The 22,862-nt window shown below is 37.8% G+C and overlaps 1 protein-coding gene and 1 long non-coding RNA gene across 32 annotated transcripts in view; both read left to right on the forward strand.

Annotated features, from left to right (window-relative positions):
* Window positions 1–22,862, forward strand: part of ADGRL2 (adhesion G protein-coupled receptor L2) — a 619,854-nt gene that overhangs the window by 24,903 nt on the left and 572,089 nt on the right. The window lies entirely within an intron of this gene.
* LOC140637539 (uncharacterized) lies at window positions 1,149–14,691 on the forward strand. The gene is made up of 4 exons (XR_012034633.1): window positions 1,149–1,488; window positions 9,695–9,783; window positions 12,303–12,409; window positions 14,621–14,691. It is a non-coding gene; the product is annotated as an uncharacterized lncRNA (long non-coding RNA).

The raw sequence follows: 22,862 nt of genomic DNA on the forward strand, positions 1-22,862 counted from the left end.
TGCCATAGTCCATACCCTTGGTGCATTTTGACTCTGAACTCTTATCAGGAAGCTTTCCTGTTTTAAGTTATGTCCCAGAGCTCCAATAGAGTAATATAAGTTTGGATAGAAGTTTTTCAATATTTTCAATTCAAATGGCATCTTTAGGCATTTCAAAATTAGAGCAGAATGACTAGATACACAGCTCTGGAATCAGCCTCTGTCCTTGTCTCAGTTTTGCCATTTATCAACCTACCTAATGGAGCACGTTACTTCATTTCACTAAGCCTCACTTTCCCTGTCTGTGAATTGCAGATCACAGGAGACTTTCCTCATAGGGTCTTCTATAGCATATCTGGTCTTTGACTCCATGTAGCCTTGACTCCATAATCCTTAATACTACACAGCTTCCTACCTTTCCCATGATGACATATTTTCTTCAATTTCCATAAAAATGATTATCTCTTTGACTTGTTTGACATTTCCTAGAGCAGAGCATAAGGGATGTGTGGAATATAACCTTTTTTCTTTAAGTAGATGAAAACATAATCTAGGTTTCGCATACATTTGGTACCAAATAAATGTTAGTTAAATTTTCTACTTTTGACAGCACCTAGCTCAGCACCTCTCTCAATATGGAAACTTAATATACCTATGAGCATTAATATACCTATGAGCTCATATACCTATGATCATGAGACACTTAGGTGTCTACTTCCTTCAAAAATCACATACAGAAGGTGGCTAAATGCCGCCCTTCACATCTCCCTTAACCACAATGGCTTGGAAAAATCACTATGGTGTGAGGTAGGTTGGCCAGTCATACGGTCAAAAATGCAGGCAGGGGCAGCCCCGGTGGCGCAGCGGTTTAGCGCCGCCTGAAGCCCCGGGCGTGATCTGGAGACCCTGGATCGAGTCCCACATCAGGCTCTCTACATGGAGCCTGCTTCTCCCTCTGCCTGTGTCTCTGCCTCTCTCTCTCTCTCTCTCTGCATCTCTATGAATAAAAAAATAAAAAATGTATAAAAAAAAAAAAAAAAATGCAGGCAGACAGATCTGGAAAAGACATGGGCTTCCAGAACACATTCATCCATCATCCCTTCATTCATGCAATAAATGCTTACTGTGACATTACGGAACAGTCACCATTATTTTGCCCTTACGAACATTCTAAATAGCAGAGACATTCAGTAAACAGGGAAACAAAACAACAACAACAACAACAACAAAGCCAGTTGGATAGTTGGTCCTAAGAGGAGAGTTTTTCTGGGGTAATGTGAGGAAGAGTGACTAGGAGTGAGAGGCCTCACTCGGGTAATCAGGAAGGCCTCTCTGAAGAGGTGACCTTGAGCTGAGATCTCAGTGACAAGGAGGAGCAGACACCGGAAGATCTCAGGAAAGAACATCCCATTCAGAGGAGCAGCAACAGAAAGAGCACTTGAAGAACAGAAAGAAGACCCACGTGTCTGGTGCTCAGTGATCAAGGGAGGACATGTGGGACCAGATGAGGTCAGAGAGTTGTGTAGAGCAAGACCTGTTCAACGGGGAATGGCAGGTGGAAAAACCAGTGTGACAATGTAGCCAAAGCCACATTTGAGCACATTTGGTTTCAAATCTGTGCTCCATCCTTTTCTATTTGTGAGACCCTGTCTGTGAGCTTCACTTTTCCTCAGTAGAATGGAAGTCATAATAACCTACTCCTCACAAATCTTGTGAGTGTTGAATGACATAGTGAATACGGAGGGCCTAACTCAGCACCTCAATAATTACAATAAGCCCTCAACAATAATAGTAATATATCATTATAATTCTTACTGTCGTCATGTAGTTGTGATGCCATCATGGTAGTGGCGGGGGTGGCGGTGATCTCCAGTTTTCTTTTTCTTCTGAGATATTTTTTACCGAAATAAATTCAGTAAAATGTGTATGGTAATTTAACCAAACTACAAAATGATTTCACTATCTCTGTTTATACAGCAGAATATGAAAACATAAATCCCTCTACTAGATTCTAGTCAAGAGAAGAATACATAATACATTATTAGTAACCCCCATCCAATTTTGCCTGGATATAGGTTTGCTTGCAATCCCAGCCTCCAGATCGAGCTGTCATGACAGGATTAAAGAAGCAGCAAATAGGGAACCTTTCCCAATATCTCAGAATAGCATACGGTTAATAGCACCGGCTCTGGAGAGCCAGCCTAGGCTTCGATCTGGTTCTGCTACTTGCTGGCTGTGAGGCCCGGCTCATCCTCCCTGTGTCTTGATTTCTTCATCTCTAAGAACAATACCTAGATTTTAGGAATCTCATGAACATTAATTAGACAGTGCATGTAAAGTACATGTTACAGGATTGTTTTGTTTTTTTTTTTTACATATGATAAATTCTCGAAAGTGTTAGCTATAATTAACTATTCTTTTGACTCATGAGCCAGTCTTTCTACCATACCAGTTTCATTCCTTTTAAACACTGCTGATTTTAGGATCAAAGGTTAGAAAGTGACTTACTTGTCGCAACCTCCCCAAGTCTATCCAGATATTACCATTTCAATGACTTAGAAGAAACGCCAATTTTAGTTATGATTTCCTGGCCAATATACTGATAAGTTACATGAATAGATTTTCCCCCAAGGTATTAATAAAACAAACAAAAAATAAAGTAGTTTGCTAACATTTAAAAGGAGCCATCAAGGGGTAGTAGGATTTCAGATGACTTTTACTATACTTTTTTTTTTTAATATGGCCCATTAACACATAGAATTGGCACTTGTAAAAAATGGTTGTTCACCTCTGCCTGAAGTCATTATCACACATTGATTATCAGTCAACACCTTAGAGGGATTAGTTGCCAGTCAGAGGCAGACAGTTAGCATTCTCACAGGAGGGTCATGAGGAGGACTGTGGAAGCTGAGGGACAAGGAAGAGTGTCCTGGGAAAAGCAAAAGAAAAATGTCAAAGGTGGCAATTAAAGGAAGTGGGGTATGTCAAGGACTGAGACAAGGAAGAGCCAAAAGAGGACGCCAAATAGGTTTGGATCCAAAACCTAATAACTGTAGTGATAACAAGACAGAGACACATTTTTAAAAAATGCTTGCATGAGATCCTCTATTTAAAAAACAGTGTGTTGGGGTGAATCATTTCACCCAATCCTTATAAAAAAAAAAAAAAGAAAGAAAAGAAAAGAAAGAAAGAAAAAGAAAGAAAGCAAAGAAAAAAAAGAAAGGAAAAAAAAAAAACCTGTCGAATATCATTATTTCATTTTGCAGCTGGAATTGCAAAGCTCAGAGTGTGAAAGTAATTTAATAACACATAGCCAGAGCTGGATCCTGAACCCACAATTTCTGATTGAGTCCAATGTCTTCCCAGTACACGAACCTGCTTTCATTCATTAATTGATTACACACTCACATAATACCAGAATGGAGTCCATATAACCAATCCCTCCCCCCGCAAACCAAACACTGTGATCCCTGCCTACAAAAACACACAATTTAGTGTAATTTACAATTTAGTGTAAGAAATAAAATGTGTGTGTACAGAACTTCAGGTCCCTTCCATGGAGCAGATGAGCAAATACAGGATCAAATGGAATTTTTTACATGCATGATCCCAACTGCCCCTCACACCCTCCTCTTGTCTCTATTTTCCCCTAATATTGATCATCCAAAATCAATTTTGGAAGAAGGACTATAATGCATGCATTTTTTTTTTTTCCCCAGGGATCTGTCTCAGTTTTCACTGATTTTGAAACTTCTTCCTTCCATCCTCCACTCTACATTTATTGAATCCTACTAATAGCTACACTCCTGAACCAAACCCAGGGGCTGCAATGTTAAAACAGACACCACCTTTCCCACTCAGGGAGTCCAGCAATTCTTAACAATGTTTAGGTGGAAAAATTTTAGTTTGGTAAATAGTACAATTATTTGGAGTCTAGATCTCAAAATTTCCTAACACTTCCTTCTCTGCTGCAAGTCCCTGTTTTAAGTGCAAGGCTGCTTTAAGTGTGGCTGTTTGTGAGACAAGAGCGATTACTATCAGAGTCCCATTGTGATGACCTTCACTTTATCATTCCTTTCCTCTCTGATTAAGGTTCAGCAGACTTGTCAGAGTTTCTCCTCTACTATGCCAATCTGCCGCTTCCAGACCTGTTTCACCTCCCTTTCTTGGCTGTAACATTCAGAACCGGATTTCTGAAAATTGTTTGTGCAAGCTGTAATAATGCTGCTTTTTATAAATATACCGATAAAAATAGGCATGTGACTCTGATACTCACCAAGGACTGGAAAAAGGAAGAGTTACCCAGTAAGTTATTGCAACCTCCCCATTTATTTCAGTCTTAAAGTTCAGTAGAAATCATTTTCTAGTTTCAAATATTAACCAGACACATGACCAGGTGAGACTGTAAATCTTCACCGAGCCAGTTAATTGTATCCATCTCCTTGGTGTTCCATCTGAGTTGGGAATACGTGTTCATTGCCTTGGTAATTTCCCTGTGCTCATTGCCCAGGTCCCTGAGGGTTGTTAATATGGAGTGCAGCTGGGCCAACGTATCTATGGCTGTCAATGAACAAGGTTCTTCTGTACATACCATGATCCTCAGGAGTGGGGAGATGATCTCTTCATTTGAGGTATCTTGATGGTCTGATCCTTCGGGATCCTGTGTCATTCTAGTATTATGAGATCTCTCAGAGAAATACCATTTGCTTTAAATTAGAGGAGACTGAGCCATCCTTGTGCTTCTATGGCTGCTAATATACCATCTTCTTTCAAGGTCACCAGCAAGTTACCCCATTGTCCAGATCTATTTTCTTTTGAGGTTGCTATTGGTCTATCAGGTTTGGTTGAAAACAGACAAATTGCTAACAGCAGTTACCATACATTTTATATACTGGGGTTATTCTTTTGTTCAAAGTAATTCTTAGGACATGGACTTTGTCAAATGGTCATTCCCAGTCATTGGAGGTTCCACTATGTGCATTATAATTCTGAGATCCTGCTCAAGTCTTCAGTTGGATAATTTGCAAATGGTGGTCAAAATAGGGCCAGAGATCTTAAGTCTGTGAAAATATGACTCTCCAACTTCAATTCCTATTTTTTTCCAGTAGCCTTCTCTAAGTAGGGAAAATATTTAGTTTTCTGATAAGAAATTGTCTGCCCTGAAAAAAAAAAAAAGAAAGAAAGAAAGAAAGAAAAAGAAATTGTCTACCCTGAAGGAATGATGACTTACCACAATGAACACTCTTCTTAGTATACAGTCAACAAACATTTTTTGGCATCTAGTCTAGACTAAGCCTAAAGATATGAACTGATAGTAGTAGGTTAATGCTACCTGGTGGCTAACTTTGAGTTCACAGTGATAGAAATTAAATGACTTAAATAAGAAAAGGAAAAAGATGCTCAGAGCACACAATCCCAGATGTTACTTTGGGCTAACTCCACCATAAACCTGAGAATTTAAAAACAATAGTTAACAATTCCAAGCCATTCAGCATGCACAATGCAGACAATGTTCTGTAAACTTCCTTACCCTCTCACCCCCGTAGGAAATATCAGTATCTCTCTTTTGTAGATGAGGAAATTGAGCCACTGAGCAATTATGTCACTTGACTAAATTCAGACAGCCTCCAAACAGCAGAGCTGGAAATTGAACCCAGAGAGTCTGACTCCAGAGTCAAGCTTCTAACAAACGTGGTAAAGCCTCTCATTGAACTCTGCTCCTGATCTCTGGGGCTCAAAATGCCCTCTTCTTACTTTTGTTTTGAGAGTCTCCCTCTTTCCTTACTCTTTCATCTCATTATGCTATTTTAATGCCTGGATATTCTCTCCATCTTCTTTGTGGCACTAACTTACTCATCCTATAAAACTCAACTCATAATTTACTCTCTCTCTCTCTCTCTCTCATCTTTATTCTAATTTAGACGTAGCCTATGTTCCTATAATACCTTGTGTATGTGTGTGTGTAATAACTTCTATTTCCTGAGAATAAATATGTGCCAGGCACTAATGCCTTTGCATGGATTATTTTGTTCCATCTTTGCAACATCACTGTAGGGCAGGCACTCCATTTCACAGAAAGAATACTGAAGGACATCAATAAATAAGGAATTTACCTAAGACTATAATGAATCAATTAATGATAACTGAAAAAAATCTGGATTCAACTTGTCTGATTCCATGCGCCTTAAGCACATTATTCCTGTATATGCTCTACACACGCACACAATTATAATCCTAATACTTGCTCTATTGTGTTTCTCACTTTATTGAAAGCACCCTGAGAGTCAGAGTCAAGACTTGCTTGATTTTGTATCCCCAATTCCTACCACGGTGCATAACAAATAAATGTGGCTAAGTTAAGTTTTTCTGATTCTTCCTCATTCCCTCCTTTTTTCCTTTAGTCCTTCACCTGATACTGATTTCATGGTATTTCCCAGGGCTTCAGTTCTTATAAGGTCTCCTTACTCGAGGTGAGACTCACTGCTATGGCTGTAGCTCCCACCGACCCACTTGTGATTCCCTAATTCCCAATATGGTCCTGACACCCCCCAGCACTTGTCCTGGGATGCCTTTCTTTCCTTTCTTGACTTGCAAACTCCAAGTGTTTCTTCCACATTCAGCTTAACCTTGAGCTTTGTTGGGATCCCGTGCTCTTCTCTCTGTATTTTGTATTCATGTTTCCGAGATAGCAGGACTCATGATCTGCATCCTGTTACAATTATAAGTTTACCTTGATCTCTTCCCCCAAGGAGATTATCGAAAGGAACTTATTCATTTCAGGACCCAGTGCCTGAAAGAAGTGTTGCGTCAAAGTGTGCTCAAAAATATCATTTAGTGGGATCCCTGGGTGGTTCAGTGGTTGAGCATCTGCCTTTGGCCCAGGGCATGATCCTGGGGTCCTGGGATCGAGTCCTGCATCGGGCTCCCTGCATAGAGCTTGCTTCTCCATCTACCTGTATCTCTGCCTCTCTCCCTATGTCTCTCGTGAATAAATAACATCTTTAAAAAAAAAATCATTTAGTAAATGAATAAATGAGAAATCGAAGAATATACTTTGAATAACATCATCTTTACAAGAGGACTCTTTTATTGGAAAGTTATGTGTTAGTGTTCTGTCATTTTATAATGAAAGTACTTTGAAGATGCTGTCATAAACAAATAATATGCTATTAACTCTTATTTCAAAATATAGATTTAATGTAAGAAGATTGATTTTTTTATTCAGTCTTTTTCAGGCTTTTTCAATATATAATTAACAATAAGAGGATACATTAACCTTATCACTACTATCCAAGCCTCTGCTTTTTGAAGAGTCAGAATCCTTTTGCCCAACTTCTGCTTGCCCCAGGTCACGAGTCCACATGAGTGCTTCTGGTACAGAAGCAATCTTTTCTCTCTTCTAGGGTACAGGGTCATCTGATTGGACTTTCCATGGTCCTGGCTGAATAGGAAGGGAATTAAATTGCAGTGTCAAAGGAAATTACTCATTCTAAGAAGCATTCACACATTATCTATGGCCAAAACCATCTCTGACACTCATTTATGATTAAAATTAAAAGAAAAAAAAAAAGAGACACAGTTTGGCAGTATTTCCACGACAATAAAAATGTGAAGACCAAATTAAATCGATGGTACAAGTCTGTGGCACACCAGATAAGAAAGTGGTTTTCTCAGTGGTGTTTTAGAATGTAGAGGCATACCCTAGGTAAAAAGGAAAGGAAATGTGTGCCCCAGTGTGAGATGGTCTATACCGAACTTCATTCTAGAACAAACCTTATTTAGGTTGATGCCTGATAAGTTCAAATCACCCACCATTCTTTCATGGGATGTTTTTAAGGAGCAAAGGTCTTTACAATGAAATCCTAAAGGTCTTCAAAGCGAGGCCTTCTCCCAAACAAGTTCATTCTTCACCTTGTCAACAAGCGTGTATTTTTACTATTCTGCGTAATTTTATTTTTAATGTAGTCCTAAGCATCTATTTGAAACTTGTTTACATTTTTAAGGTAATGGGTGGTTGCAACAACTGGTGGAAGGGATAATAATTTCTGGATAACGTATCCCCGAAATAACATGGAGCTGAGGTAAAATGCATGTTTTAAGACATTCCCAAATTATCCAGCCTAGCTTAAAAATTGTGCTCAATCCTATGCCCGTAGAAGAAACAAAATTAAAATGTTAGATTTAACAGGAAACTCAAATTGATTCTTTTAAGAGTAAAAATGTTTTTTTGAAAGGTCATGGGACTATTTTAGTTCCTGGAATAAATATAGCAGCAAAGATAGTTTAAATGAGAGAGGCGCCTAGATTTATTTAAAAGACATGTCATCTCTTTGGCCTATTCACACAGGGCAGACAGAACAAAAATGATTTATCAGCTGGGGGATTTGGCTTTTAGAAAACCGTGATTTGTTTCTTCCGTAGGCCTATTTTTACACTTTTATTTCATTGCCTGGCATTTAAACACTTAAGCGTCTTTTACTTCAAACGTCAGCTTTCTCTACCAACTGAGCATTTATATTCTCCTTAGAAAAGTAGGTTCTTCTCGGGTTTGAAGTAACAGTTTACTATTTATTTTACTCTGGTTCTTATGCATTTTAATGGAAGTGATACTTATGTTGCTTTCATGTGATCACATTGCTAGGTGATTCTATATTTCCATAAAAATATGTCTGTAGAGCTCCCTGGGAGTTATATATATTTATGTATCCATTATGTAACTATCTGCTAAAATTCATCAAAACTAATGGAGAATTAGTACCAATTACTATTGTAGATGTTAGTAATTGCATCTATTTGGGTCAAATTTTAAACAAAAACAAAGTGCGTTCAACTTTTAAGTTTTTACATTTTCCCATAGAAAGGAAAGCGTGAGTTGCATGAAAACTAGTTACTTCCTAAGAGAAAAAATAGGAGATGAAGAATGGTTAATGTTGGTTAGACAAATGTGTTCTACTCAAACTGTGTCGTCCACCCTCTCTGAGAGTGGAATAGGACTTTCTGAATTAGTGACAGTAAGATTTCTTGGACATAGACCTTGAGAAGCAAATATCATTTTACACCCCACTATGGGGCTGGAATCATTATATACCAAGCATAAGCACTTAAGAATGGGCAATTTTAATGACAGCCAAAATTTCCGGCAGATTTTCCCCCTAACAAAATTCTCATTATAAATGCCCAAGTTAATCCACTAAAAAAAAAAAAAAAAAAAAATCACTTACATGTCCATATGTTATAGATCCTATGTTAAGAGTCTATAGGAATTACAACAAATATTGAGAAAGATGGAGTTACACTGGGATTGACCAAGCCAAATTAGATTGGTATTCTAATTTATCACATGGCTTTCAACAATTTTCTGTTTATTTTATGTGATTTTGAAAGACACTGATTAGCCTTGTCTGAATTTGGCTATTCTACTAACTGATCTCAAGCTATGCCTTCACTATGATTCATGGGTCAATTCACCATTTTACAACAAACGATAGCTGGAAAGTTTCCATCTGACTATTTGGATATAATTTTAGATAGATATCAGTAGAATTCAAATATATTTGAGTCAACTCCCTCAGCCGGGCTTTAAAAAAAAAAAAAAAAAAGAAATGAAGTAATCTAATAAATTTTAATTTTCCATTAAGAAACTTTATTTTCCTGATTGAATTCTTAATGCATGTGTTAAGTATGCATTTAGTATCTTATTTTGCCTTTATAACAGCCTAATGGAGTCAGTTATTGTCCCCCACCCTATGGATGAAAAAATCAAGGTCCATAATGTTAGCCAACTTGCTCCCTGACATACAGCTAGTAAGTTTTGCAATTTAAATTTGACCTTAACTCTTTCTATTTGCAAAGTCTGACTCTTTATCACAACATCAATGTTTTCCAGTTTGCATTCTGTTTTTCTAGAAGTGCTAACAAGTAACAAGCCAGTAAAATGCAAGTACTTTTTTTTCCTAAAATAAAAAAAAAAATTGAGATATACGTAAAGACAATAATAACTACATTTAATTATTATTGTACAACAGTCTTCTTCTAACAAGAAGTTATTTGTTATAGTTATAAGTCTATATTTTTTTTTTTAAATCCAGTAAAAAATTAACAAAATTCAGAAGTAGAGTTTCTTCATGTCTTAGCTCAGGCTGCTACAATAAAATGGTATAGTATACACTGGGTGGCTTAAGCAGCAGACATTTATCTTTGATAGTCCTGGAAGCTAGGATGTCCAAGATGAAGAGGTGCTGGAAAATTTTGTTCTTGGCAAGTGTACTCTTCCTGGCTTGCATATGACTACCTTCTCACTCTATCTTCATATAAGCTCTGATAGCTCTTTCTTCTCTCTATAAGGTCACTGATGCCATCATGGCAGCTCCACCCTCATGACCACTTCTACACCTAATTACCTCTCAGACACCTCACCTTCTAAGAACTTCACCCTGAGGGTTAAGAGCTTCACCATAGGAACTCAGGGAGGACACAAACATTCATCCCATAATGCCTCAGATAGAAAATAATTATATGACAACTTAGGGAAGTAAGACACGCAAAAAAAAAAAAAAAAAAAAAAAAAAAAAGTGTGAATTGTTGACAATAGTTTAGTTTCAGGGTTTAGTGACAAATTGACCAGGGGTCATTACATTACAAAGAAAAGTTAAAAAATAAATATATAAATGAAGGATGTGCATGGATTAATGATGAGGGTGAGTCAAGAGTTAGAAATTGGGTGATTTATAATTGACCCAATTTTGCATACCTAAGATGAGGAAGGTTGTAGGAAAGGAGAAAGAAAAAGAGGGGAAAACACTTTTTGCCATATTGAGAAACCTAAATATTCAAAGGGATGCTGTTCACAAAAGGATGCTGTTGTTCAATGTTCACTTAGGCGACCTTAACTACTAACTTCCATGCTTATTTGTGGGCTATGTTATGTATTTTCTCTTATAACCTCAATAAGTATTTTGGATTGTTAATTTTTGTCCCATGTTAATTATATAACAAATGTTTCCCATGAATTTGTGATCGGTAGAATATTTTAAATGAAAAGAATATTGTGTCTGAATCAAATAATGAAAATTGGAACAAGTCAAAATAAAAATCAGCAAATTCAGCTTTTAAGTTCTCAAAAATCATAAAGCAATTTTCTACGTGAAACAATTATTTTTGGAGCATCCAAATTCACTGTGCAGATCACGTAATTAGTGATTTTCTTTCCCTTAACACTCAGTACTCATATCAAACAGCTAGATGATGTTTTTGTAATCATTTTCTCATTAAAAAAAGATCATGTTTTTTCTTTTGTGTTGAATTTTCCCAAAATAAATGCAAAATTAATTATGCTCTATTTTTTATCTTATATATATATATATTTTTTTAAGTTTTACTTATTTATTTTTTAGGGAGAGAGAGAGCAATGGGGGAAGGGCAGAGGGAGAGGAGAGAGATTGAGCGCAGAGCCCAAGGTGGGGCTCCTCCTTAATCGCTACCTGAGCTGAAACCAAGAGTCTGGCACTGAATGGACTATGCTACCCAGGCACCTCGTTTTTATCTTATCTTGATAAGATTTGTTCTTTTATTCTTAGGAAAATAAGATTTTTTTTTATGTTTTACTGAGAGTTTATGGCTAATATAAGGCTTCTATGTGTATTAGCTACCTATTGTCGCATGATAAATTGTCTTAAGACATAGTGGCTTATAACAATAATAAACATTTTCATCTCTCACCGGGTTTATGGGTCAGGAATCTGGGAGTGGCTTAGCTAGATGATTCTGATTCAGGCTCCCTCATAGAGTTGCTGTCAAGCTGTCTGATAATAGGATATTACTCATCCAAAGCCCTAACTGGACAGTGGCAGTGGTGAGGGGGAGTGGGCTCACAAGGCTTACAAAAGAGGGGCTCTTCACTGGGTATTACACTATATGTTGGCAAATTGAATTTAAATAAAATCTTTAAAAATAGCAACAAAGGAAATGTATAACAAAAGATTATATACTTTTGTGGTATATTATGTTTATGCTGAATAGTATTGTACAAGTGAATGTACAAACCATCACGTAAACATTCCTTTTGCAGAACTCTTTTTTATAAGCCTAAAATTTGGTAACCATTAATCAAAACAAATCAAAATTGAAAAAAAAAAAAGAGGGCTCTAAAATTTTCTGAAATTTCACAAGCTAAACATTAAATAGCCAGTATTAAAAATTAAATTACATTAAAGTTATATGAAGGTTATGGAAGCTATGTTAAATTGTATAGTTGTTAAATTAAAATTCATAATTAAATTATTTTTCAAGGATTGTCTTAAACTTTTTTTTTCTAATTTTGTTAGTTAACATACAGAGTGATATTGTCTTTGGAATAGAATTCAATAATTCATCACTTATATCAACACCCAGTGCTCATCAAAACATAGAAATAGATTCTACCAAATCAAAGGTAAAAAATAATCAAAACTAATCACCTTCTAATAATTTTACTGTTTTACTACAATCAACACTTTTGAGGTTATTTAATTCTTTTCTATCTATATGATGAAAATACTATAGAGCTTTGTGCTACTGTGCATCTCCTCCCAAGTCCACATTTTATGACATAAACAGGTTGGTTTAAATTGGCCATAGTGTGAGTGTTTATACAACAGAAAGGGACAAACCTTATAAAGTGGGACTTGATTTATTGTTTTGTTAATTGCCCACACTTAGGAAAGTGGTGCAGAAAAATGTTAATAATGTAGACTATGTTTAAAAGCATGTTGTATCCATAGCTATCACATTGTCAATCACATACCAAAAAAATTGAGGAAATATTTTTCCAGTATTCAAAAACTATTTTCTAATTCAGCAGAGTTGTTCATTCTATTGATGAACAAGTAAAGTTCCAGCTTATGTGTTTATTTTTCTGCTTTTGTTTTAGTCATTAATGTAAACAAAAATATCAACCAGCATTCATTTCAAAACTACACTCATTCATTAGTAAGTGATTTCTTTGCTGAATTGATTACTCATCAATATATCTGATATATATTGTGGCTCTCTTTGGGGATAAATTACAAAAACTGATAATAAAATTTGCAAGACGTAGGACTGATCACGCTGAAGTGTAGGAATAAGGAATTTATAATACAGACTATTATATATTTTATTACTATTGGCAAAGTTTATACTATAAATTGCTTATGATAAACTACTGTGGGTACAAGCACGTACTGAAATGAAGATACATGCATTCTTTTTCAGAGAACAGGAAAACATTTACCAGTATACCATTGAGCTGATTGAACTTCCAATGTGTCTCACTCACTAATCTGGGAACCTAATGCTGGTTGTTAACATGAGGCCCTGGTTCGTTTCCATGTAGCCTCTCCACAGGGCTGCTCAACATGGTATCTGGCTTCCACCAGAGTGAGTGAAGCAGGAGAGGAAGAGCCGGATGGAAGCTATACCCTTTTCATGACCTAGCCTTAGAACTCACATGGGCAACTTCTCTTTTGAAACAACTCTAAATCTAGGGCTATTCTCAAAAAATGGTTTAGATGTAAGCCACTGTTATTGATGGATTGGATGTCTATGTTCCACTACCACCCTTCCCTTCAGATGTTGAAGACTTAACCCACGATATGAGTGTGAAGGCAGGAGGCGCTTAGGTCATGAGGGTGGAGATTTATAAAAAGTCTGAAGCCTTATAAAAAAAGAGGTTCCTGGCCACTTTTGTCATGTGAGGTTATAGTGAGGTGATGGCCGGCTCTGAACCAGACTCCAAATCTCCCTGGGCTTTGATATCAGACGTCTTGGCTGCCAGAACTGTGAGATATAAATTTCTTTTGTTTATAAGTCACCCAGTATATGGTATTTTTGCTATAGCAGCCCAAACACTAAGTCTGTCACTTAGCCCAGGCCCCACCCAAGATAATCTCTCTCTCTCTCTCTCTCTCTTAGCCAAGGTGATACATTTAATCTCAAGAATAGCAGCCAGATTCCATCAATGCATAATAGTTTTTAAAGAACCACACTCTGGCCCAAAAGTTTGAAAGCCATGCATCCTACTACATTATCCCATCTATTCCTATCCACACATAACCCCTTTCCAGAAGTAAGGAGAAGACTAATATTTTGCTAAATATCAGAAAGAGAAATGATAAGTAAATTATCTATTAATGCCCCAGTGCAAAATACATATATAGAACAATTTTCTTTTTATAAATATTAATGTCAGAGAATCTGTACAGCACCTGGAAATTTAGGTGAGCTGCTTTTGGCCTACTAGCCATAACTGTCCTAGATTTAGAATTACTTGATAAAAAAAAAAAAAAATGAGAAAGAGGGGGAAAGGCAGAAAGGAAGATAGAAAGGAAGAAACTAATATGATGTAAAATTTAATGCTTAAAGAATTTTTAAATCATATTCTAACATTTGTTACTAAAAATCTAGATACTCAATTGAGATTATGAAGTTTGGAATATTCATTATATATTCTATTCACTTACCTAAGTACCATTTCAAAGGATTTGAGCTTTTGTTGGATCTGCTCTTGGATTCTGAATTTTATGAATAAATAATTTTTTATAGTTCTAGCCTCTATTGTTTCACATTTGATTTTCTGTGACAAGATATAATACAGCAACAGTAATACTTTGCTTTTCCATAACAGTTTCTGCAGCAAGTTTATAAAAGTATTGTCTGCTAACCCAAAGCTAAATTGCATGCTGAGAAATGTGACAGGTATTTGGTGGGGGGAGGAGGGGAGGGCGGGGATGGAGGGAAGAGGTAAAAGGGGGATGGAGTGGGGGATACTCCCCTGGGAATATAACACTTCTTACTCAGGCTTGCAAAATATCTGCAAAATGAAAGTTATCCATCATATTTATGCAGAAATAGGTCACAGTCACATTTGTGCAGTTGTTCTAATCCTTTTGACTAATGTAAACACCTATTCCACATTTGTGGCATCATAATGTCATAAGAAGAAGGAACAATTTGGCAAACCATCTTTACTTCAGGGATATGATCTTTGTTCAACTTCTACATATTCCACATTCCAGATTCTAAGACAACAGCATCAGAGACTGCTGTGGACCAAATTTTGTCCCCCTAAAATTCATATGTTGAAGCTCCACTCCCCATTATGACTGTATCTGGAGATACAGTCTACAGAGTAATTAAGGTAAAATGAGGTCATAAGGATCTTTAATCCAATTAGAAGAAATGTAGCTGATAATAGGAGAAAGAAACTTCTCCCTGTCTCCTTCCTCCTCTCTCTCTCCTCTCTCTTCCTGCTACCTGAGCACACAGCATCTGTGAACAAGAGAGGTCTCACCACAAACCAAATTGGCCAGAAATTTCTGTTGTTTAAGCCACCTAATCTGTAGAATTCTGTTATGGTAGCCTGAGGAGACAAAGATGTTATTGAGAAGTGGGGTTTTGTTATAACATACCTTAAAAAGTGGAAGTAGCTTTAGAACGGGATTGGGGGGTAGGGGAGAGGCTGGAAGAGTTTTGAGGTGCATGCCTGAAAAAGCTGAGATGTCTACAAAGGGACTGTTGGTAGGAAAATGGATGTTAACGGTGAGGTGAAGGCTCAGAAGGAAAAGAAGAGAGCCAGAGGAACAGCTTCCATAGTCCTGGAGAATGTGGACATAATCAGAAACAGAATGTTGGTAGAAATAGGCTCCTTAATGGCCACTCCAGTAAGGTTTCAGATGGAAATGAGGAACAGGTGATTGGAAACTGGATGATTGGCCATTGGAGGAGTGATCCTTATTATAGAATGTCAGAGGACCCAACTGAATCGTGTTCTAGTGTTTCAGGGGAGGTAGAACATGAGAGTGGTGAAGGGCAATATTTAAGAGATTTCTAGGTAAAGTATCGACAATGAGGCCTAAATTCTCCTTACTGCTTATAGTCAAATGCAAGAAGAAAAAGATAAGCTGAAGCAGGGGCTGTTAGGCAAAAGGAAGCATAACTAGGGAGACTCGGAAAATTGAGAATTTTGAACCCATCCATACTATAAAAAGCCAAGACAGCTCTGTTCTCAATTTTCTCACCTTTCTCATTTGTTCTCATTTTCCCACTTAGTGCTGAAGCCACTGTGTGGCTGCACAACCATCAGGTACAGAGATCATGAGTGCAAATCATGACTCTTAGCCAACCTGAGCAGAAGCCAGGTGTAGCGATTATACCAAGAGAGACACTGCAAGTCGGAAATAAAGGGAACTGAGAAAGCAGGACGGAAGGCAGGGAGGCCGTTGAACCTCTGAGATTCTCTAGGACCGGATCACAGAGCTATTTGGTTGCAAAATATCCTATTTTTCAAGACAAAGTAAAAACAACACCGAAGCATTCAGAGGTCATTTGTGCTGTGATGCCAACCACAGAACCTAAGGGATCAGGCCACCCTGCAGAGCCGTGGAGGTGATACTGCCACCCCACGGGCCTGGAGAGCAGAGAAGAGCACCAAAAAGGATGATAGCCTTCAAGTCTAACAGATTTTACCTTCCTCTGCAGCCAAGATTCTAAAAGACATGCTCATACCCCATCCCCACCACCACCACTACCAAACACACTCATCACTGACTTAATGCAGCTACTCTTAGTGCTATAAAGCAGGATCCTGACAGAAACATCCTCTGGGACTGCAAAGTTTCTCCGTGCTATGCAGATCCTAACTTCTTTTTTTTTTTAATTTTTATTTATTTATGATAGTCACAGAGAGAGAGAGAGAGAGAGAGAGAGAGGCAGAGACATAGGCAGAGGGAGAAGCAGGCTCCATGCACCGGGAGCCCGATGTGGGATTCGATCCCGGGTCTCCAGGATCGCGCCCTGGACCAAAGGCAGGCGCCAAACCGTTGTGCCACCCAGGGATCCCCAGATCCTAACTTCTTAAAAAGCTGCCGCTCCTTAACATCTGCTCCACTTCTCTGACCGTAACAGGTTCAATTAGTACATTAGGTCTATAGCAAAGACAACTTTATTAAAAACGTGGGATGATTTGGGGCACCTGGGTGACTCAGTGGTTGAGAATCTACCTTCAGCTCAGGGCGTGATCCCAGGGTCCTGGGATGGAGTTCCTGCATCAGGGTCCCCACAGGGAGCCTGCTTCTCCCTCTGCCAGTGTCTCTGCCTCTCTGTGTGTGTCTCTCATGGATAAATAAATAAAACCCTAAAAAAAGAAAAGAAAAGAAAACAAAACCTTGGGATGATTTCCCTGTGCCTGGCTACAAGAAGCACGAAGCGAGATGCAAATTCTTGAGTTTGAGAGCCAGATTTTAGAAATGTCAAAAAAGAAAAGAAAGCTCCAGAGTAACAACAAAAACAGCCACAACAAAGAGAGTTCACAGTGAATAGCTTTCGAAGACTAGGCTTTCTTGCTGTCATTAAAAAATAAAAAAGTTTTTAAATGAGGACACTATGAAATATGAAGTGGCCCAACCAAGCCTTTCCAGTGTATTACTGGGAAACAGTAAACAATTACATTATATAAACCAACCATCTGAGCAGAAATGATAATTAAAGTAATGCATCTGTATGCTTCATTGATTTATGAATTTGTTTAATGATTCTTGTTCGGAGTAGCAAAAACTATTATGCATTCACTGATTTTTAAAGGCAATACATAACTGCATGACCTTTTGTTGCACCAATGGAAGTAATATGCACTAATACTCAGAGAGATTCAAACGGTCACACTGATTTTTGATTACATTTTAAACCATATATTTTTTTTCCTTCACTGAAAAAGTTTTATGAGCGTATATTCGTAACTATTGATTGTTTTAGAAAGAATCATGGCACCCGAGCAAAACTGCCTCCCAATAGCTAGGGTTAGGCTTAAATCAATGCAAGCAAAGCCATTAACCATGGTGGGGAGCTTGGCACCAGGCCCCTCCATGGGCCTCACTCCAGAGCCACTAAAGAGGTGTCTGCTTATAACCAGATGCTGCTGGACAAAGGCCACGATGGGTGGTTGTTCCTATCAGGGAATTTCTTTGTTTATATGGTGTTCAGTCACAGGCTGATCTTTCTATTCATGTCTTGTGGTGTAAACTTCCTTGTTTGTTTTCATTTCTTTTTAACCTGGTTGCCAGAGAATCTTAGCACACAGCTAACCTGAGAAGAAAAGCCAGGAACTAAGTGATGACAAGAATGACAGAAGAGTAGGGATGATATTAGTGCTCTGAATTTTAAACTCTTTAAAAGCTTCGCATCTCTCACATTCTCTTTCCCTGTGTCTCTCTTGCTCTTTCTCTCTCTCTCTCTCTCTCTCTCTCTGCCTCTCTCTCTCCTCTTTGCAACTTCTCCAAGAATGTAAAGAAAGAGATGGTATAGAGGGACATGCTTTAAAAAGCTGCATTAGGGGGCACCTGCGTGGCTCAGTGGTTGAGCATCTGCCTTCAGCTCAAGGTGTGATCCTGGGGAGCTGGGATCAAGTCCCGCATCAGGCTCCCCACAGGGAGCCTGCTTCTCCCTCTGCATGTGTCTCTGCCTCTCTCTCTCTCTGTGTGTGTCTCTCATGAATAAATAAATAAAATCTTTAAAAAATATAAAAATAAATTAAAAAAAAAAACCAAATAAAAAGCTACACACACACACACACCAACTTTCATTCATTCAGTAAATCCAAGCATTCTCTCCTCAGCATGTCCATGCTTGACTGGAAGCAGATTCAAGAAAACTATAGGAACAGCCAATGCACCATATCAGATAAGACCACACATTTATCTATTTCTGTGCCTTGCCTCTGGGAGTGACCAGTTTCTGATGTTCTGTTAGGAGGTGGAGGGGGGAATCGAACAAAAGAAATATATACTTTTTGCAAACACTCATAGATGCTCAATCACTAGCCAGGATAGTACTTTATAATCTTCTATTCTCGTGCTCATTTCGTTCCCCTGAACCTTCCTATCCATATCAAACTTAAAATGATTATTGCAAATATCATTTGAGTGTTCCATGAAATATTTTGGCAACCTTACAATTTATTATGCACCTTTCTTTCATTCCTCTCGTGTTGAGATTTACCTCGGTTGAAAAGTTGATTGTCTTTTTAGGAATTAATTTCTAAGGAAGAAAAAAATACTCCGTGGCAGGTAACCCTCTTTGATAATGTTAGTGCTTAGGTATGATTTTGCCACTCACTACTTTCTCGTAGGATATGCTGTATTAAATGAGGCACTGTTTACCTTACCTAAGAATGTTCTGACAAAAATACATGTGCTTATTGCTATCAGAAATTTGCATGAAACAGCGTCTGAAGATGTTTGACATCGATTCAAGGGAATATTTATAAGGCATTTTTTTCTTGTAAGCCAAGATTAAACTGGATCTTCAAGGATTTCAGTAAAAACTACCGAAAATTACTTTGGAGGCAATTTAAAAAGAAATGCCAACATGTGAATCTAAAGAATAATCGGTAAAGAAGCCAATGTAACAACATCAAATATTGAAGACAGCAGTTGCAAACACTTGACTATAGGATTTCTTTCATAACCGTAAGACAGTTTGGACTTCATTAACAGAATTTTGGGGTCCAGATTGCATGGAAAGACAAAGAAAGCACAGGAACATAGTCTCTCTACCTAAGTACCATGCTTCAGTAGCAAAGTTTAATGACAATAAACCAGGATTGGGATGTCTGACAATTTTTCCGCTTCGTGTTGCAATTTTAAAATTTTAGGTATTTTACACATAAGCATTTGTACACGTATGTATCTCTTGATTGTGGTGGAGCATTATACAATACAACTACGTGTTGATTTTCTAGCAATAGCATGGATTTTCTATCAGCATATCTCTGGACGTGGAAGAAAATTTGCTCATTTGTATTGACTTATGACTCAAAAGGATGGTTCTAAATAACAATGTCTCTTATGTTTTCATTGATTTTTATGATTAAATGCAAAATTACAGAAATAAAAATATTTACAATCTGGGACATATTTCCTACCAGATTATGACAATTTAAAGCTTGGTCAAAATTTGACCCTAAATTATTTGACAGTGTCCCTTTAAGCCTTTTAAGGGTCACTTAGCATTTCCATTACAAATCTCGACTTTCAGAGGTTTAAGGCTTGGCAGTTTGAAGTTGCAAGAGTCTGGAACTTATACAAGTTGTCAGACCAGATGTTTTTTATTTATTTGAGATTTTTTTCTTTTTACCCTCTCTTTTCTTTCCTGTTGCACTAAAAGTGTTTCTAAAACTGCTGGTACCTTCCAAAGTACACAGAAACTAAAAACTTTAAGCTTTTCATTTCTCTACACCAGAGCCATCAATGTTTTTTATTTAAAAATATGATAATATGGAGGGATATGTTGCCCATTCTATGACAAAAATAAGCCCACCCAACTCCAGAATTATTTTTATGTATTATGATAAAGATGAGAAATAAAAGTGAAATTTTAAAGGCCAATGATAAGTAGCAATCTGGTGATATTAAGCCCAATGAGGAAATCCTACTGAATGGACAAGGTATTTGACAAACACACAAAAAAATGAGTTGAGATTAATTGTGGAAAAGTCTTTGATGCCCTTTATTCAGCGTGTAAAACCTTCAAGTTGGTGGAAGGAGCTCTGAATCCCGGAGGAAAGGTGCTGAATGCTCAGATTCAAGTTCAAGTCAAATAATGTTTTTAGTGCTTACATTTTCTGCCAAAAAAAAAAGTGTTCCTCTTATCGACTGTACTTGCTTTTTAAGAACCTGAATGACTACATAGGTGACAAAGTTATAAACCCCTTCAAATAACTGACAAGTGTCTAAGTCAGTTTAAAAAGATTAAGAGTGGCTCCCTTGTTGTGAAATTATACAAAAGTGCCATTTCACTTTTGAAGCAATTTGAAAGCCATTCATTTCAGTGGCAGGTAGCCAAAACACAAAAGCCAGAGAATGGCAGCAGAGATGTCATACAGGCATACACACGTATTTTCCAAAGGCTTGTGCTGCTTCTAACCTCAAAGGCACAGCCTCAATAGGTTGCGTAGACAAAAGAGTCACAGCAAAGCACTAAGTGCATGCATGTGCATTGGGTTCTGGCTTGCCCCGGTTCACTCTCACCAACTGCCATTTCTTAACTGAACTCTTGAGCCTGGATGCCACGTTGTGAATGCCTGGATGCCGATGTGAAGTTGCTGGAGATGGAGCAGAATTTGCACCACCCCAAAATCCTGATGGCCAAAGTCTCAATACACCAAGGAACATTCTGATGGACCTCACCTGAGTTTCATTTTCTGGGATCTCCTGGTAGTGTATTTACCTCCAACCTGTCCACCGGAATGACGCAACATCTAGCAAAATACATGCAAGTAGTACTCTATTTCTCTTCTCCCCTGATGTAGTTGAAATACAACTTTGCACAACATGCTTGTAATACTTGACTTTGAACAGCCTAAATACCATAAAGAATAGTTCAGCTTGCAGGTCAGGCAGTGTGCTAGTTCAGGAGGTTCTGGGAGATACTAGAACCCCTGGTTGGGGTTGGCCAAACAAGATAATCCTGGAAAACTTGAAAAATTCTGTCGGGCTTCATAGTAATACTTAAATTCTTAAAGCCAGCAGTGGTTAAATACTGTTGTGTGTTACTGTTGTATGCTCTTCCTCCCAAAGACGTGCCAAGTGAGAAAACGGTGTTGTTTTTAAAGCTCCTTTGGTGAATCTTATGCACCGGTCTAGCTCACAGCCATTTCTTTTAGTCACCTAGACACTGTCCAGGTAGAAAGGAGAAATACATCCAAGCAATTTAGGAGAATTAAAGCAGCAGCAATGGAAGTGAAGGGCAAGAGTGTTTGCATTTGACTGGTTAAGTCAAGAAAGGCTTCAAAAATGAGATGATATTTAAATTAGTCTTTAATAGGAATAGAAGGATTTAGTCAGGTGAACATATCAGGTTAGGGAGTGGGATAGGAAAACAAACAAATGTTTTTAGTATATTTGGAGATAGTTGTGGTGAAACTTAAATTGAGTGCTGGGGGCTCTAAGGATGGTCGGAAGAAATATTGATAATTGATAGCCAACGTGTAATGATTGCTTGCTATTTAGTGGACAGTATTGTGTGTGTGTGTGTGTGTGTGTGTGTGTGTGTCTGTGAATTAACCATCACAAGAACCTGATGGTTGGGTACTATACTGCCAATAGTAATACTTGAGACTAGATGGCCAGGGAAGGATGAGAGAGCATCATGAGCCTTGTTGGCATGATGGGGAGTTTAAATGGGTCCTTTTATTCTATAAATATTAGGGAAACTTTGAAGACTTTTGAGCAGATGAATGTCAGGACCAAATTTGATATCCAAAACAAGGAGAGTCTGATGAGGACCAAGTTTGGAAGGTGAGGGGCCATAGTTAGAGGTTCTGATGACCAGGCCACTGAACACACTTGAGTTAGAAAGATGCAGATCCTTGGGCTCCACATCATACCTACAAATGATGATTTCTGGAATGATAAGAGCTGTAATAAGTGGAGCAGCAAGAACTAGAGAAAAGGAAGTGAATTTGAAAAGAAATATGTAAAAAAAGATTTAGCAGGACATGATGATTGATTGGAGGTGGAAAGATGAGGAAAAGGCAAAAGTCTAGGTTGACATCAGCGTTGGTGTCTGAAGGCTCATTTGGGCAACAATGGTTTCAAATAATCAGAGATCTCAAGAGGGAGAAAAGGATGAATGTGCTGCACTTTAAGTGACTTTGGGATGAGAGTGTGAACATGTCAAGGATGCTGTGGTTCTGGCGCTCACAAGAGAAGCTTTGGATGAAGTTACAGAGGAGCAGTCGGTAATCACCAGTGAACTGAGAGCAGTAAAAACCATTGTGAAAGGAAGCGTGTGTCCCAGAATAAAATATGTGGAGTGAGAGAAGAGGACCAAACATGAGCCCATGTAGCATTTAAGGCATGAGTATAAAATGA

This window comes from Canis lupus, chromosome 8, assembly GCF_048164855.1.
Source record: "Canis lupus baileyi chromosome 8, mCanLup2.hap1, whole genome shotgun sequence".
Taxonomy (NCBI): domain Eukaryota; kingdom Metazoa; phylum Chordata; class Mammalia; order Carnivora; family Canidae; genus Canis; species Canis lupus.